At 36.4% G+C, this 12,136-nt stretch overlaps 1 long non-coding RNA gene across 1 annotated transcript; it reads right to left on the bottom strand.

Moving 5' to 3' along the window:
• Positions 1-7,946: 7,946 nt before the first annotated feature.
• LOC147657189 (uncharacterized) lies at positions 7,947-10,062 on the bottom strand. The gene is made up of 3 exons (XR_015293053.1): positions 9,814-10,062; positions 8,550-8,837; positions 7,947-8,266 (listed from the first exon to the last, which is right to left on the bottom strand). It is a non-coding gene; the product is annotated as an uncharacterized LOC147657189 (long non-coding RNA).
• Positions 10,063-12,136: the final 2,074 nt, after the last annotated feature.

The following is a 12,136-nucleotide window of genomic DNA, read 5'->3' as shown; positions in this document are numbered from 1 at the left end:
AGATCGGGAACGCAAGTCTCGAGAGAATACGAGAATCATTTTGATGATAAATTCACATTTTTATAAATTGATCGATGATATTCAATATAATAATAATAATAATAGATTGGAGATAATGTGAAATTATAGCATAGTTATATATACTTCCACATAGTTATATATACTTCCACTATATTCTATGTATACGTAAAACAAAATTCGAAACTGAAATGGAATAATTTTGACGGTTTAATACGTCAATGTCGATATATATATATATATAAATCCCCAAGTAGACCTTTCGAGCTCGGTATTCTATTTAAACCGCGTTATCCGACGCGACGTAGATAAAACGTCGTGGATAAAATTCACCATAAATTCTACGACCTTATTTTTTTCTGCTATCTCTATCCATTCCACATTTTTACATCTTCGAAAGATACAGGAATACACGTTTATGTATAGAATCGTTCGAGAGATACGGCTTTTGTGTAAAAATTTAAACAAACACGAATGAAATACTTTCCAACGTCATTTTCATCTAAGAAGAAAAGAAAATTCAGACTGCGATTACAGGTCCCTTCAACGACAAGGTAATTAAAAAAAGAAAGAAAAAGAAAGAAAGAAAGAAGAGGAAAACAAAAACGACCTCTTCCCCAAAGCGTCCTCCTCTTTAGCGTCTCTAATTATCCTCGAGTTTCTTCGACGAGGAGGGGTCGCATCGATAAAAATTCGAATCGGGTTTGGGACGCGAGACGAGGCGTTGAAAAAGTCAAGGTCAACTTCTCTTCCTCCCGTTCTAATTACCAACGACGAAACAGCGAATCGTTGTTTCCATCTCGTACGACTGTTTGTTTATCTTTTTTTGAAAAGGTCAAAAAGGATGATCGTCTTCGACGCGGCGATCCACATCGCGCGCCACGATGGACGTCGCACGACTCTTCGGTCTGCGGTTTCGCGTGGAAAACGAAAAAAAAAAAAAAATTGCAACCACCGACGATGAAAAGAGCAAAGCGTGTTCGTTTCCATTGTTGGGAGGGAGAGGTTTTGACTAATGGAATTGGGAGAGAGAAGAAAAAAGAATCGTGAAGCTCGAAATAATTTCGAAACTGTCCTGTTTTTGGACAGAAATGTATATAATTTCAATTCGTTTTCATTTAGAAACGTAAAGCAAGAGGTGTTTCGAGCGTTTTATTATATATGAAATTTTATCATGTCTTGAGAATCATTGATTTGATCGTACTATCAGATGCAAGGGAAATGAATGTGAATTATTTACGAATCTTCAAATTTCTGACGGGATTAAATTTTGCGAATCAACCACCGACTATACCCTTCTTCCTTCAAAGACGCAGAGACAATTCCTCTCCTCTCGTTCTCGACGTACGATCATCCTCCGTCTCCTTTACCCGAGGAATCCCACCCGACTTAACACTCAAAGACACTTTACTTCACGTAACCCCCGTCGACAACGCGACAACGACGACAATTCTCCTCCGAATTGCGCGTGCAAACGCAGAATATGCAGGCGAAGAAACTTGCGAATCCGCCGAAGTTCTACGTAACTTCTTCGTTAAAAATCCATTCTCTTCGCACAACACTCGGGATCTCGCGCACTTCCCTTCGACCCCTCTCCCTCCCTCTTCCTCCCTCTCTTCTCTCTGCAAAGAAAAAAAGAGGGACTCGAAACGCAGTTAGTCTTTCTTAGCTTCACGCGCCGGCACACGTGAAACGCGAAACGAATACGGAGAGAGGGTTTCTCGCGTTTCGAAACGTTTCGCCCGGCTTTTTACTGTCGATAAAAACGAACGATCTGGACGATTCGCAGACGGACACCAAACTTTCGAACGTGACGAGAGGTTAGACGACGACGACGACGACGAGGAGAGACAGATAGAGCGGTTGATGGTTGGACTACTCGCGGGAGGCACTGCGCGGAGTGGGACTCGCGAGGAACACTGAGACGCGAACACTGATCCGATAGACTGGAGAGCAGAGAGAGACAGAGTGAGAGACAGAGAGAAAGAGAGAGAGAGAGAGAGAGAGGATAGCGGGAGAAGCCGGGGCAGGCTGTTGGCCGATTCGTAACGCGGCGACGGCACAACTGGCATGCGCCTTTTCCACCCTCCTTTCTCGCCCCTGTCTCGCCCCTTGTGCCGCCACCCTTCCCCCTCGCCCCTGTGCACACGCTGCCCCGGCGCATCGCCTCCCCTCTCCACTCCCCTTCTTGGCCGCCCTTCGCAATTCTCAACGCCGCGCGGCGTTGTTCGCGGCAAGAGAGGGGAGAGCCCCGCGTAATAATATTCGAACGCCACCGAATGTGACAACTCTAATGTTATTAACAACTTGTTGGAACAACTATAATTTGATACGAATTAGAAAGGGGTGAACGACGATCTCTTTAAGGATAAAAATTAGATGTTCCGTGCGAATTTTATGTTATTTATTACGGATAATTAGAAATTATTGAGGAATGATCTTTCGTCTACCGCGCCTTCGATTCTTTGCTCTGCGCACTGTTCTAATATTCGGATGCCATCAATGTGACAACTTTAACGTTATTGAACTCGTTGTCGAGTCGATTGATTTTTAATTTAAATTAGAAAGGTGATCTCTTAAAAAGAATTGCATCTTCGATTCTGTTGCTTTTATCGTTGTATTGAGTCGATTGGTTTTCCTTCGATTTAACCGAGTTCGAAAGGACTTTTTCGTATTCTATTATCTATTCTTACGGGAGAGATAATATTTGGTGTAAATACTTATCGATAAAAGAGTCATTGCTTCGCGTTATTAAGGTGTTCAACCGACTCGATTGATTTTTTTTCAATTCAAATTAAAAAGGGGAATTAAATAAATTATATATCTCATATGAATTTGTTATATGTACAATTAAAGTTATTATCGTTGTCTTTTGTCGATTGTATCTTCTTTACTCTTTACTCCGTGCACTGCTCTTGTCGAGAGAGATGATGCTGCGTAATAATATTCGTGCAACAGAAGGTTTGCTCGTAATAAATTTATATTTAAAACCAAGACTTCATTAAGGAACGATCTTGTTCTTCTTTACTCGTGTTGTTAAATAATTATCGATCGATTTTAAGGATCGGAGAGTGAATTAAGCTCGCGATTGATTGAAAATACAAAATGCTCGATGTGATAAAAATTCATGATACTTTCGTAGAGGAAAAAAATAAAAAATTCACGTATTCCAATAAATTGTGTAAACGTTATCAGTACTTGCAGCATCGTTATTAAATATTTACACATCTGTTATTTACATTTAAATTTTTTACATGGATCTTTACTCGCTCGAAAAAATTGATTTTTGAAAAAATCCAATTCACTCGAGATTTTTTATCGAAGAATCGATCTTATTCTAACTTTTTCTAAATTTATTATTCGAAATTCAGGGGAAAGGGAAAATTTTTTCTTCAGATACAAGAATTAAGAAGCGAGAAAAGATAAAGCACTTCCAGGCGAAAGTTCACAACTTCTTTCCACTTCCAAACACTATTTCTATTGCCCGTCATAAATTGTATATATTTTCCGCACGCCTCTGAGAATAGAGAAGCGATCGATTGAACGCCTCTCTTCCCTTCTCCTTTAATCTTTCTAGCAATGCCTAGCATAACGAGTTGCCATCCAAGCCACTGCTACAGTCATTTCTCGAACTTTCTATTTTTTTTTTTTTTTTTTTTTAATATAACGTTGGAAACGTCCACGTTTTTATCTTAAAAGACTTCACATTTATTCTGAATTCTCAAAGACAATCTTCTGAGATAACAGATACCTTTGTTTAGGCTCATAATATAATATAAATTCAATTTGGAGCAGAGAATGGCATATCACAATGGCAAGTAAACGAAAACGTGTGTTGTGGTTTTAACTATTGAAGAGAAAATAATTAAAGATCTTGAAATCGATAAAAAATTTATGTGACTGCAAAAAGTGATTGAAAAGATATGGGACCCTTGTGATGTTGAAAGAAACTGTCAATTTTGTTGAATAATCGATTCTACTCGAATAAGTGACGTTTAATCGTTCTATTATCAGAAAATTTCGAATCAAGAATAATTCAAATCCCCATCATTTCCTCGACTCTTTTTTTTTTTTCGAGAAACAATTTTTTTTTTTTTTACTTCGCTCAGAATTTCTTTCCATCGTCCAAACACTTCGTTCCTTTTATTTCACTTTTCTATATTTCTCGTTAAAAAAAAAAAAAAAAGAAAGAACAAATCGAATTTACGACCTCGACACGATCATCTCCATCACAATTTCTTCGAATACATTGCACGTTCCTTTTACCTTTTTTTTTTTTTACGATAACACGACCTTGAAACACAATCGTCTTTGCATTTTCTTCAAAAAATTTATAATCTCCCGTTTCTGTTAAAAAAATAGATAAACACACAATTTCAATGTATAATCGTACGATCATCTTCATCAAATACACTTTCTTTTACTCGAATACAATAATACGACCTTGAATCGTCTCTACGAATTTTTTTCAAAAAATTTATAATCTCTCGTTCCCTTTAAAAAAAAAAATAAATAAATAAAAAATACAATTCCAACGTATAATTTCTTCATACACTTTCTCTTACCTTTTTTACTCGGATACGATAACACGAGCTTGAATCGTCCTTACATTTTCTTCAAAAAATGTATAATCTCTGGTTCCTGTTAAAAAATAGATAAACAAAAAAAAAATACAACGACAATTTCCAACGTATATAACTGTTCAATCGAGACGAGCCTCTTGTTTCGTTTGATCGCGGCATCGTGTGGCAGGGATTCCCGATTAACGCGGCCAACGATCGTCCCTGTTGAACGAATGCCAACGCGACTCTTCCCGTTTATTATCGTTAAAGAAGACCTTCCAAGGGAGCGTCCCTCCTCTCGTTCGATCGACCACGGCTCGTACGGGTTAAACCGAGGCAGCCATGAATGAACAGCTGATCACACGCACGCGTGTCTATCCGTGTGTGTGTGTGTGTGTGAATTCGATTCTTAAAAAAATTCGATCTTAAGAATTGGAATCTTAAACTCGAATCGAGTTAAAGATACGATAAATTAATTAAGCTGGAATTGGAACGCATCGCTGATTGATATGTAAGTATATTTAAGTAAGCAGTATTTTATATATAAATGTGGATGAAGTTGATCTTGAAGGTAGCAAGGTTTAAACGTTGCAAAACTGGATAATTGGAACGTTGATCGAATGCAGGGTTTTATACATGAGTATGTAAATAGTTGATCTTAATGCATGGGTATTATAGATTAAGTGGATTGGAATCGGAACTAATCGAACGTAGCGTTTTAAAGTTTGAAAATCTTGAAGGTATTATTATGCAATAAAAAAAAAGTATACACTTCCTAAAATATATATATTCTATAAAAAAGATAAAATATTCTAAAACGATGCAAAAATCAATAAATTACCCAAATTTATCCAAAAGCATATTTTTCCTGGAATATATCACAAGAATTTTTTTGAAATAAAAAATTAAAATATATAAAAAGAAAAAATATTCCAAAACAATGCAAAAATCAATAAATTACCCAAATTTATCCAAAAGCATATTTTTCCTGAAATATATTGCAAGAATTAAAGATAAAAAATTAAAATATATAAAAAGAAAAATATTCCAAAATAATCAACAAATTATCCAAAAGCATAATTTTTCCTAAAATATTGCAAGAATTAAAGATAAAAAATTAAAATATATAAAAAGAAAAAATATTCCTAAACAATGCAAAAATCAATAAATTAACCAAATTTATCGAAAAGCATACTTTTCCTATAAAATATATTACAAGAATTTAAAATAAAAAATTAAAATATATAAAAAGAAAAATATTCAAAAATAATCAACAAATTATCCAAAAGCATAATTTTCCTAAAATATATTGCAAGAATTTAAAATACCTTAAAATAAATGATCGAAACATATCCAAAATGCTACGATTTATTTTTAATAGTAATATAATGTAACTACACGGGAGTAATGTCCGGTTAAATGTCGCAAAATTGGAATTGGAACGCAAATGCTGAGCAAATGCAGCGTTTTATGTGTACACAAGTATGTAAATTTGATCTTAACACTGTACATCGGTGCTCGGTGTTAAATGTTGCAAAATTGGAATTGGAACGGATCGAACGCACACTATACTTTGCGTATGCATAAAGCATAAAGTTGATCTTGTTTGAAAAGTAGACAGTTAAACGTATCTCGACTTCCCTCTGAAAAACTGAGACGATTAAATGGATGGATTAAGGTGCATTTCTTCAACTTTGGTTCAAATTTTTATCATTCGAGAGACAGGATTCGAGAAAAATTGCAAAATCTCGTTGCGACGCGTAACAAAGACACGTGTTTCCACGCATAAAAACGTTCCTTCACACGCGCGCCATCTGTTACGACTACGAAACGAAGTACAATCGCGAAATAAATATCGTATACAACTCTTCCCCCTCCCCAAATTCCTGGGAGGCCTAGGCTCGAAATTTACAGTTTCTATATTTACTATCGTTGTTGCACGACCGACTCCTTATATATCAAGCGGGGGATCTGGGTAAACAGGCTGCTGGTATAATACGTAAACTCGAGAGGCGAGGTCGATAGGGTAGGTTCTCGCGCATTAACCCACTAAATCGTCCTCCTTTTTCTTTTTCCTTTTTTTTTTTTATCCGTTGAAATTCGAATCGAAGGATATCCCTTGAAACGATTGAATCGAGCGTTCTTTTTAATACAATAAAAAAAAAAAAAAGAAGAAGAAGAAATCTCATCGTTTCGACACCAATTCCTTCGAAAGAAAAGTTTAGACTTTCGAAGAAGAAGAAGACGCGTTTCGTCTCGCTCACTCAGACAATAATCGAGAATGGCGGATGAAAATTAAGAAGCTCTTACGTCTTGGTCAGCTTCCAACCGAGCCACCGATCGGGCCACCCTGGCCCACTAAACACTCGCGACCCAGACGACGAGCTCGTAAAAAGCTCCACCTCCCCTCCCCTTCCTCCTCGTTTTCGTTCAAACGACCTCGATATGCACCCTCCTATCCCAATTTTCTCGTCGTGGGGTGAAAAGAGAGAATCTCCTCCTCGTATAAGGGGCTAATGTAAAATTTTTTAAAAGAAGATAATCGATCGTTATCGATCGATGGTAAAAGCGGAACAGCGTTCGTTCGGAAATTGGGCTTCGACTATTTCGAAATCGATTAAGCGTAATAACAAATTGTTGAAGGGCGTAATTAACGCGAGATGGAAATACATCTGGTGAATTGGTAAGTTTTTTCCCCTAGATGCAATTCGAAATAAGCGAAAGAAGAAAGAACGATTCACCTGGTGGATTTGCAAACCGCGTCGACAAATATTGAAAAGAAAACGGATGAGACTCGAGTGCGACGGAGAGTTTGAGGGTATATAACAAGGCTGGATAAACAAATCTCTTTGAAAAATATTACGAATTCATTCTATCCGACTCTTTGCACTAGTATGTCGCCATCGTTTTATTACTAATGTAAATATACGTTTAATACGATTCTAGGGACATTCTAGGGACTCTTGTTACCTTGGATTGGTAACCTTCTTACATATAAACAAACAAACGGTTAAGGAACACTGTTCATCATGTATTAATTCGCTCTTTTAACAACACTTCCATACACTTTTACTGCAGGAATATAGAAGATAAGATTAGAATCAGCGATAAGATGATCGTTCAATGTCAAAGGTGTTTAGAGCGAAACTTGGAAACTTGGAAACGATACAAAGAAATTCTCAATTATTCTATTTTCGCCGCGGAGTAAATTGTTTTCCTGTCGTTTTCTTTATGTTTTTATAGGCGTCGATTTCACGCTTGCCAATATTGCAAACGTAAATTATTAAATTACGTTGCCCCTGAAAGAGAGAATTCCGCCAGAAGAGGAGAAAGAAGAAGAAAATAACGGTGCGAGACGACGAAAAATTTCATTTAACCAGCAAGAAATTGCCTCTTCCTTCGATAATTATAATTTTTCAATTTCCTTCCGCGAGATTGATAATCGAGTACAAAACATTTTATTATGTTCAATTTAAAATTTCATAATCGAGATCGATTTGAAAAAGTTTGATATTCCAGTGGAATATTTAACACCAGAATCCATGTTTGAAGGTTAGTCGAGGGTTAGTTGCTCGAGATGGATCGCGCAAAGAGGAGGAAACGAGTAACTTGAATCCACGTCGTGATAAATAAACCTCTCCACGTGGAAAATTAGCTTGTTTCCCGAGTTGACGCGAACAGTTTTTCTGAAAACATTAAACCATGTTAAATTTATCGATCGGGAATCTCGAATTCCTTACGAAAATTATTATCCTTGAAAAATTCCCAAAGTAATAATCCACGAACGACACGAACGACTTTTAATTTTAATTTAAAAAATTTTCTTTTCGATCACCAAAAATAAAATAAAAAAGCATTGCTATATTTAGAGAGAGAGAGAGAGAGAGAGAGAGAGAGAGAGAGAGAGAGAGAGAGAGAGAGAGAGAGAGAGAGAGAGAGAGAGAAGAGAATAAAAGATTATCCGTTTACCATGAAAGAAAATTTGAGAGACATTTTGTCATAGATCCTTGGCGATAACTGGAATAGTTTTCGAAACGTATCATCTTGGGAGTCTCGTCAAACACAGGGATTAATTAAATGATTTGTCGCTAATTATTATCCAATCTTAGGGTTTTGGACTCGCAACACTGGCGGATAATTCCCAGGTGAACCATCGACATTGATCCTCGTTGTACCATCCTCAACCTTGCAAATCCCATCACCTCGCAATTCTCTGTCCGTTAACCTCCGTAATTCCGTTAGATTGCTACCGTTGTTCTGTTAGAGAATACAAATGATTGAGATGGAAATCGTGGAATAACAAATTACACTATTTATTTTTATTTTTGAAGAGATGAAAATTTGATCGATTCGAATAGTATATTTTATGTAACTTTTGTAGTCGCTTGTCGTACGGTATGGATATATATTTGTATTCGATAATCAATTAATTATATTTTATTTCTTTGTTATTGTCTGTAAAAATTATTTTCCAACGTATAAAATACAAAAACACCGTCTGATTATATCGTTAGTAGTCGTTAAAGATACGGGCAAACGATGTATCGTGGCAACGAGCCATTAGAAAGATCTACGAGCCACCGTTAGATGCACGTGATTTCCCGCGTACCATGTGTTTCATGAACAAGCTTGTTACGGAATTAACCAAGTTTCTTTTTCTTTCGTCCGACTATTACTTTTGGTTAAGAGTCTCGACAGAGGCATTAAATGAATGAAAAAAAAAAAAAAAAAATCGAGAAAATAGAAATAAAAGAGAAAATAAATTGGGTAAAAGAATAGATGTATGATTTCTAAATTAAAAAGAATTGTAGACATAAAGGTGGAAAAAAGAGCAAGAGAAGAGAAAAAAGATGCAGAAACGTGTAAAAGGAAAAATATTAAATGTGGCGAGTAAAATAAATTAAAAAAAGGGATATAGTAGATATTCGTAAAGCTTATAAAGAGATGATATGATCCGATAAAGTTTAATAGAGATATGATTTAATAAAAAGAAAAAGTAGAAGTTATACTCATCGAACCTTTACTAATTTAATTTAATCCAAGAGTAACCAAGAATTGGATCTATAGAAAGTATAAATATAAATACACGATGTTTCACAATTTCACGTGAAAATATTCCAAACATTCTCATTTGTACTTACCTACGCGCGACAAAATACCTTTACATTTCAAACAGAAAACGAAGCAAAAAGACCAGAATATCCCGGTCATTCAGCCAGTTGGAATTCCTAACCTGAATATCGGGAAACTGGATACGGCGACAAGGGAAAGTAGAACGGAGCGCACAAAAGGCTTCGGTGAATTTTTTGCGCAAGACGATTCAGTAGCGAGAAAATTTTAGAGGATTGCCGCAGGGCGACAGATTGCCTCCTCGATGGAGGCAGAGAAGAATAGAAATTCGTGCACCGTCTATAGATCTATTCGTGCACACGTGCCCACGATACCGCGCGATGCATTATGGGAAAGGCGAGCGCGCATGCGCGCACGCTCTTGGCTGAAATTACCGACAGAGCCAGCTGCTTATGAATAAGCTAGTTAATTCATCGACTAAGATGGAATCGCTAAACACCGCGCCCGTGTGAATTTTTTAGTATATCAAGACATCGAAAAGACGTAAGCAAATAGGTAAAGTTTTACGTTGATATGAATAATCTATATTCGTTTCAACGAGACGAGAAAGTAGGAACGAAATATATATATAAATGAAACAGTTTCGTGATGGATGTTAACGACTATGTGTACACGTTAAATATAGAGGACTTTTGCGTGCTCTCAGATTAGACAGGCTAATAGACTACTTTAATATTTTTCTATTATGTATCTGAAACGTCGATCGCTACATGCATCATCTAAACTATTGAAACTATATAATATATATATAACAATCGATTTTTTTTTCTATATTTGAAACACATTCTAATATAACGCTTATAAAATGATAGAAATTTATGTTATATTATATACGTATAATAAAGTAAGAAAAGTAAAGGAGTGACGAGGAAGGAGAATTCATAAGAGAAAGAAAGAATTCAAGAGGGAAATAATACAAAAGAAATCTTGCAGTCTTATCCGCGATTGCTCTTCATTTGTGAACTAACTCTGTGACATGATCCATGATGGATGTCGATGTATGTTGGTAAAAAAGTAAGGGAAAGGATTAGCAAAAAAAAAAAGTAATTCCAACTTCTTCAAGAGTGAAGAAGGGGGAGTTGTGACGTCATGGAAGACGAGTAATTGATGTAACGAAGATTCCCCTTATATTCCCCCATGAAATCCTCACCCTTTGCGACTTGATCCCTTCTCACTTAAGATAACAGGAGAAACTTTAACTTGAGTATACGGTGAAACTTGATTCTAGACATATAGATCCTCGATTCTTGAAAATAAAATTTCTATCCTTGAGAAACGAGTACATCGACGCTCAAAAAAAATTATCGATCAGCTCATAGGAACAATCCTATGAGATTTCTCCAAAACTTTCCTCCCGGTATCCTCTTAATTAAGAGAAACTGATCGAAATTTCTCGGCCAACCAATAAATATGGTATTAAACGAAGAACAACGCGGGGAAACAATCGATAATGTGTAGTTGGCGATTAACCAGCCCATTTTTCACGGGGAAACTCTTGTTAACAATTACCAATTCCGCCCGGCTCGGATCGAACCTCTCCCTCCTCCCCCACGGCTCGAAGTTTACTTTCATCGACCGCAGGCCAACGAACTTCCGCCAACTAGGAGGGCCGCCGATTCATCCTCGAATTATCGTTCGTACGTTCGGAAAGCTCGCCGTTGTAATTGGCTTCGATACTCGGAGGTTGGATCAACCGCAGCGGCAAATACTCGGATTCGGAGCATTCCTTGCCTTGTTTCGCCTCAATATTCGCCTTTCCCCGCGGAATTCGTTCGTCATCCGTTCGATCCTCGTCTACGCGATATCGAAGGTTTAAATATATTAAATTTGTTTGTGATTTTTCAGGATATATGATATATATTAATACGACATAGAAGATTAACTGATGTTTACATTCTTTTCGTAGAAATTTGAATTGTTGATCGAGAATTGCATTTGGATCGGCGACAATATTTATTTACCTTCGATTTCTTTGGAATATTCGCGAATAAATTTCTTTTGCGTAAACTGTTGTAAAAATTTGGAAGAGTTTTATCATCGCGAAAATCATTTTGCACTCGTATGTCGCCATTCCACATTTTATTATTATACATATATTTACATTCTGGAGACTCTTGTTACTCACCCTTCTTAAATATAAATACGAGGTTAAATTAGTTTCGAAATTGTTGGTTTATCATCCCTTTTAGATCCTCTTTTAAAATCGTTCGCTCATACAAGAAGGCAATTTTTCGAGAAATTCGAAAAGCTTGTTTTCTTCTATTTTCTTCCTCGATTAATCTTTGCTCGTAGATTATTGAAAATGGAATCGAAAAATCAAAAAAGAATGGATGGAAACAAAAGTTTTATTAAATTTAGTGTTGCAATTTTCTGTCTGAAACTTTCGAAGGGTTTATCTTTATTATTAGTAAAAATAGAAGTAGTGG

Source organism: Apis florea, unplaced genomic scaffold (assembly GCF_048593485.1).
Source record: "Apis florea isolate Af1SG1 unplaced genomic scaffold, ASM4859348v1 contig_3203_pilon, whole genome shotgun sequence".
NCBI classification, from domain to species: domain Eukaryota; kingdom Metazoa; phylum Arthropoda; class Insecta; order Hymenoptera; family Apidae; genus Apis; species Apis florea.
The sequence above is the reverse complement of the archived record's forward strand: the minus strand, read 5'-3'. Positions and strand labels throughout refer to the sequence as shown.